A 6,964-nucleotide genomic window follows, 5' to 3' on the forward strand; every position below is an offset into this window, starting at 1 on the left:
TATACAATTGCTAATTGCCAAATCCTTACTTTTATTTGATCTCTTCGTATTATTTTAATTTTAGATTTCATGATTTATATGTATATCACATTTAATTGTATTTATGTTTGTCATTTTTTCTTTCTCAGCTTTGGTGGCATCAAGATTACAAGCAGCTATAATATATGATGATAGCTTCCCTATTTTGTTGTTTTCTCTGTGGTAATTTCTTAACAGAATCACTCCTATCATTTTTGTAAAGCATTGATATTTTGGACTTTCAAATCATTTTGGAACAAAAGTTATAGTGCTTCAAGATACTTCAATTCATTTTTAAATGAATTGAAGTTATATTTTTCAAGTGACAGGATAGTTTCTACATCTACAAATTAGGTATACAATTCTTCTTTATAATTTTTTTTTTTTTTTAGTTCTCATATGTTTTTTAGTGTTGAAGTGCTGGTATTATATTTTACCTCTTCTGCGTCAACTAAATTGAGAAACTTGTTGATGCATTTTTACAATCTCATATTTAGTAATGTGCAAATTCTTGCTTTATAAAATTATATTATTTAGGATTTGTATATATTATACTTTATGTATTACACACTATAATTGCATATAATTATACATTTAATTGTTTATTCAGGTAGGTTATGAGAAAAAACAACGTATGAAATTCTAATCTTTTGAAGTTCACACATTAACTTTTGCGGTGAAGGCAGTGGATGGTGTTTAGTGATGCAAATGATGTTTTCTTTCTCGCTTTTATGTAAATATATTTCTTTTTTTTATTGTTTGAGTTAATTTTGGATATATTTGAGAATAGTATGTATATAAAATATATTACAACTTTTTCTTTCTTCTGTAAACAGGAATAAGGCTTTGCCTTTTGTTTGATTTTTTATGTCCCGCGTTTCTATCGTAATGAAGATTGTTGTAGGGAGATCTTTGTGTCACTGAAGATTGCTTTCAATGATCGCAAAATCAAAAATATAAAAAATATTGCAATACTATAATTTCTCTTCTGGAAGTCATAAAAGAAAGAATAGGTATACGTTGGTTTGATAAGCCAAAAAAATATAACCCCGGCTTGCTTTTGTCACTCAAGCAATACCAGTTTTTCAGTTTGATTTTTTCTTTAAATTTGTTGTCATTTCTTATTCTTCATTCTACCTCTCCTCTAATTTTAAAATAAAATACACACTTTATGTCCCCAAATGAAGTATTGAAGTTCAACATATGATGGTCGACATTTTTAAATATTGAGTAAGAAATACTTTTACTTTCACAATACATATATATCCATTTGGAGGCTTATGTCAAATGATTTTATTCACGCTAAATATAAGTGAGATTAAAAATCCATTATAATGTTACTATACCTTAGTTGATAATTTTACTTCTTGTTATACAAAACAGACTTTACAGAAAGAAACAAAGTCAAATTATAACTTCAACAATTAGTTTTAAACTATAATTGTTGTCTTGCCCATTCATTTCAAGTTCAACTACAATATCGCTTTAACATATATAAATATTAATTATCAGTTTGTATTTTTTTTTCTCTTCTAATTCAATATTGAATCCCATACACATGTTTTAATAATATTTATGTTTTGAAAGTATGTATTAACTGATAGGAATACACGTGTGACGCACGTGTCCAAAACTAGTATATATATATATATATATGAGAGTCGTGTTTTGTATGATGAACTATGGAAATGAGATCCATTTGAAATTAATTCAAAGGTTTCTATACAGTTTGTATCTGCAATTCAAGTGTGCCTGAATTACCAACAAAGTTCAGTACGTCTATTCCAGAATGCACATCAGACATGAGCTTCCTGTTTGTAAGATAAAAACTAGTTCAAAATTTATCCTTTAAATTCAAAATACTGTAAAGGTGCATTTATTATAGTATAAATTATAGGAACCACATATTATAAGTACTAAATAACATTCTATCCCTTCTAGTTTTCTATTTACCAAAAATTCCTTAAAAATGATGTTTGCGGGATACATAGCGTTGTGCATGGGATACATTAGGTTTGATACATTCCACATAGCGGGATACATTAGGTTTGATACATTCCACATAGCGGGATACATAGCATTGTGCCGGGATACATGCGGGATACATAGCGTTGTGCACGGGATACATACCGTTTGATACATTTCACATAGCGGGATACATAGCGTTGTTCACAGGATACATGCGGGATACATAGTAAATAAGGGATTTTTGAAATTTTTGAAATAAGTAGGGATAAATAAATATTAAAGTAAGTAAATAAGTGTAGTTAAGTAATTTGTCCTTTATTATATTATAAAAACTGTTAAAAGAAAGTTTCTTGGCAATATTCTTATACATGCATCCTAACTATCTGCACATTAATCAACTTTAAGTGTATGCCTCTTCATTGCTAAACAGTTATTCCCTTTGTCCCTTTTTACTTTTCCAATTTTAACTTGTTACTTGTCTCTTTTTACTTACCATTTTTGACAAATCAAGAAAAGATAATATTTTTTTACCTATTATACGTTCAATATTGAGTCTTTCTTCTTCAGCAAAGAAGATGAACGGTATCTGATTAAATATTTGAGGCCGTGATTGTCAAAGACTTCAAATTTTGCAGGCAATGAATCCAAAGAAAGAATGCCTTTTTTTGCTGAAAATTGAATGATAAACGAAATGCCAAACAAACTCTGCTTTCCACGTTTCTTATAATACCAACAAAGTGCTTTTTCCGTTTCAATTCAGGGGTGACTCTGCTTTGTTTTCATCCTACTGCTCTTTTTATATTCATCTGATCCTTTCAGCAAAAAAAAGAAAGAAAACTTTTAGCTGTGCAAAAGCTTCAGATGTCTCTCAAATTCTTCAAACCCCTTTTTGATTCTTCCCCATGGCTCCTTCAACAACTCAATGTTGAGCAAAAGGTTGTATTTTTCTCCTTTTTTCTTATTTTTTTAGCCTTACTTTGGGGTTTCATCAGTAACTCAAACAAGGGATTGCCACCAGGGCCTAAACCTTTGCCCTTGATAGGTAATCTCCATTCTCTTGAACCTGAACTTCATACCTATTTTGCATCTTTCACAAACTTATGGCCCGATTTGTAGACTCTGGTTTGGTAAAAAAGTTGGGATTATTATTACTTCACCAGCCTTAGCTCGCGAGGTTCTTAAGGATAAAGATACCATTTTTGCTAACAGAGATGTGACTGCTGCTGGAAGAGAATTTTCATATGGTGTCAATGACATACTTTGGACTCCTTATGGACTGAAATGGCGAATGTTGAGGAAGGTTTGTGTTCGCGAGATGCTTAGTTCTTCTACTTTAGATTCTGTTTATGCACTAAGGCGAAGGGAGCTTAGACAATCGATCAATTACTTTTATAACCAGGCAGGATCACCTGTGAATGTTGGTGAACAGATGTTCTTGACTGTGCTTAATGTGATTACAAGCATGTTATGGGGTGGCACAGTGAAGGGTGAGGAAAGATCTAGCCTTGGAGCTGAATTTAGGCATGTTGTGACTGAGATAGCTGCACTGTGCAGTATTCCCAATCTTTCCGATTTTTACCCGGGCTTGGCCTGGTTTGATTTCCAGGGTGTTACAAAGAAGATGAAGGTGTTGGCAAAGAGATTTGATGAGATATTTGAGAGCATAATTGATCAAAAACAAAAATTGGACAGAAATGGTGTTGGCCAAGAAAACAAAGATTTTTTGCAAGTTTTGCTGAAATTGAAAGATGAAGCAGATGCCAAAATACCTCTAACCATGACTGAAATCAAAGCCTTACTTATGGTATGTTTATCAGTTGTGCATTCTACTAAATTTGCTTTTTCCAAAAAGAAATCATCCTCTCCCCAGTTATCACTGCATTATTATTGAGTAGCCAAGATTGCATTTGTCATCAACCATTCATACCTTAATTTTTTTGGATCAATTATTAGCTAACAATGACCATGATGGCAGATTTATTTTTTTTTATATTAAAAGGATCAAAAAATCATTGTGGCATATGGGAAATAAATTTCAGAAGAATCAGCTTCGTAAATTCATGTCCTGAGCTGTTGGTTGCGTTCTTCTGGTAGGAAAATTCACTTTCATTACATGCGGTACTGGTTACAATGTTTGCATTTTATTTTAAATAGTCCATCTCCTTACCTGTTAGGCAGTTAACGGATAAAAAATTGGTTTATAGTAATATTAGTCATAATAAGAGGATCAAACGCTAATAAAAGTTAAAATTAGGATCATAAATGTTCTGAACTGTTAATTGCGACCGTGTTATTGGACTGACTTAAGGAAAGAGTCGGCAAATTTAGCATCAAATAATATGTAACTTAACTGTGAACCTTGAACTGAACTCCAATATAAGGTTCTACAATTAAAAAATTGTTATACATGATAATAACTTCACAAATACTATGGACAGGATATGGTCGTCGGTGGAACTGGCTCAACCGCCAACACAATTGAGTTTGCCATTGCTGAATTATTGCACAACCCCGATATCCTGAGGAAATTACAACAAGAACTAGATACCGTTGTGGGAAAAGATAATATTGTGGAAGAGTCTCATATTCAGGAATTACCATATCTCTATGCAGTGATGAAAGAAGTCTTGCGCATACATCCAGCTGCTCCACTACTGGTGCCACATTGTCCTAGTGAAATATGCACTGTGGGAGGATACATTGTTCCTAAAGGATCTTGTGTTTTCATAAATGTATGGGCCATACATAGAGATGCTTCTACCTGGAAAAATCCAACAGAGTTCCTTCCAGAGAGATTTTTGCAAAAAAACTGGGATTATGGTGGAAATGATCTCAACTATTTCCCATTTGGTTCTGGCAGAAGAATCTGTGCGGGGATAGCCATGGCAGAGAGGATGTTCATGTATTCACTGGCTTCACTCATTCATTCTTTTGATTGGATATTGCCCGAAGGAGAGACATTAGACCTTACAGAGAAGTTTGGTATTACTTTGAAAAAGAAAATGCCTCTGGTGGCTATACCTACTCCAAGATTGTCCAATTCAACATTGTATGAGTAAGATAAAAATATATCAATGTTATGTGCTAATGTCTTTCAAAGAATTGTAAGGTAAGGTACTTCATTAGGAATTGTATGGTAATGCCTAGCCCCCCTTGCTTGTATTTATCCTTATTGATATCTTTTTATTTTTAATAAAAGACCGCTAGACACTCCGTTTAGTGGTAAATTTGGAGGGGAAAAAATGTCTTTGATATAAATGTATGCATCCACTAACAATCAATGGACCAGGTCCCCTGACAAAATAACAATGCGAAAAAAATAACTCAAAGTAAATCAGACACAAGAATTTTACGTGGAAACCTCCTTGTTCAAGGGAGGAGAAAACTACTACCTGTCTCACAGGATTTCACCACAAACTCCATTCCACTAAAAACGGAGCAACATTCAGATTACAAACTCTTTTAACCTAGGAATTAAAATCTTAATCCCTTCCCCCTCACTATAACAACTCTGTTACAAGGAAAAACTAAGCAATAACTCTATTGTCCACTAAACCTACTAACTCTAGTCGATCTAGACTTCAACAACCCAACATAGCTAACTCTAGCTAAGAATTGGAAAGCTCAACAAGAACTTCAAACGGTATAATTCCTTTATAACTTAGGAATAGATCTTACACGATTGACCACTGAAATATACACCCTAGCAACAACTAAGAACGACGATAACTCCCATCTTGTCCTTCGGCTGTTCTTGAGCAATATTCCGCGGCTGAGAGGGTTTTGCTTTTTTAATAAACTTTTTCAATGCAAAAACTTGCTTTGTGTCAATGGAGAATAGGCATGTTATAGGATAGGCACAAACACACAAAGCAATTTCATTGGCTAAGAGCCTGTTGTGCTATGGGAGACGCGCACTAGCCACAACAGGTCCTGCAGATGCAGGCTTTTGGATAGTTGTAGTTTTTACTGTACGAAACTCTCAGTTTTACTGGGACCAGGTTCAAAGTTTGTTCAATCATCAAAAACTAGTTTTGGGGACGTACTTCGCACGTTTATCTCAAAAACTTAATCTAACATATTGTACATGATAAATTTGATATAATTTATTATATGACTTTCATTGCGCTATGAACTAAAAATGAAAACATACTAAAAGAAAGTTATAGAGTCCTTTTAGTCTATCAATGCTTACCTTAACATAGGTACACAATTGGTTATAACTGAACTATATCAAGATCTCTTGAAACTTATCAGTATTCTTACAACATAGAGTTCAAATTTTGCTGGCGATGAATCCAAAGAAAGAAACGATTTTTTTGCTGAAAAATGAATGATGAACAACATGTCAAACAAACTTTGCTCTTGTAATGACCCTAAAGGTCATTTTTGGAAATTTTCATAAAATGACCGTTTTACCCCTCCCGATAATTGCCTTGAGTCCTAATTGTTGTATTTTCGAAGTTGGTTTGAAGGAAAATTGATGAAAAGTTGAGTTTTTGGAAAGTTGAGTTTTTAAGAGTTAAAGTTTGGTTAAAAGTGCTACTTCGAGTCATTTGGAGTTTCGAGACTCGAATCGAATTTCCGTTGATTCCAGCAGTTTTAGAATGTCGAAATGGGTCTATGAGAATTTATGGAGTCGAATTTGGAGTTAAAACGAAGATTTGAGGTCCTAAGTTGCTAAAATTGTGAAATTTTGATCAAGAGTTGACTTTGGTCAACAAACGAGGTTCCGGTGCTCGAAATGGAATTCCGAGGGCACCGTTGGATTCAGGGGGTGATTCTAAGTCTAGAATGAGTCTTGGTTGAATTTTTAGAGGCCCCGAGTGCGTTTCGAGTTTTTGAGCCTAAAGTTAGTTTCTTGACGCCTTATCGGATACCGGGTCAAGGAGACCTCGAATTCAAATTCCGAAGATTTCATTCAGTCCGAAATGTCATTTTCAAGCTAGTAGCATATTTGGTTTGTGTTCGGGAAGTG

General features: G+C 33.7%; 1 pseudogene; it reads left to right on the top strand.

Moving 5' to 3' along the window:
- Positions 1-2,847: 2,847 nt before the first annotated feature.
- On the top strand, positions 2,848-5,045 carry LOC125813498 (flavonoid 3'-monooxygenase CYP75B137-like; annotated as a pseudogene).
- Positions 5,046-6,964: the final 1,919 nt, after the last annotated feature.

This window comes from Solanum verrucosum, unplaced genomic scaffold, assembly GCF_900185275.1.
Source record: "Solanum verrucosum unplaced genomic scaffold, falcon-dt-bn FXZP01000797.1, whole genome shotgun sequence".
In the NCBI taxonomy this organism is placed as follows: domain Eukaryota; kingdom Viridiplantae; phylum Streptophyta; class Magnoliopsida; order Solanales; family Solanaceae; genus Solanum; species Solanum verrucosum.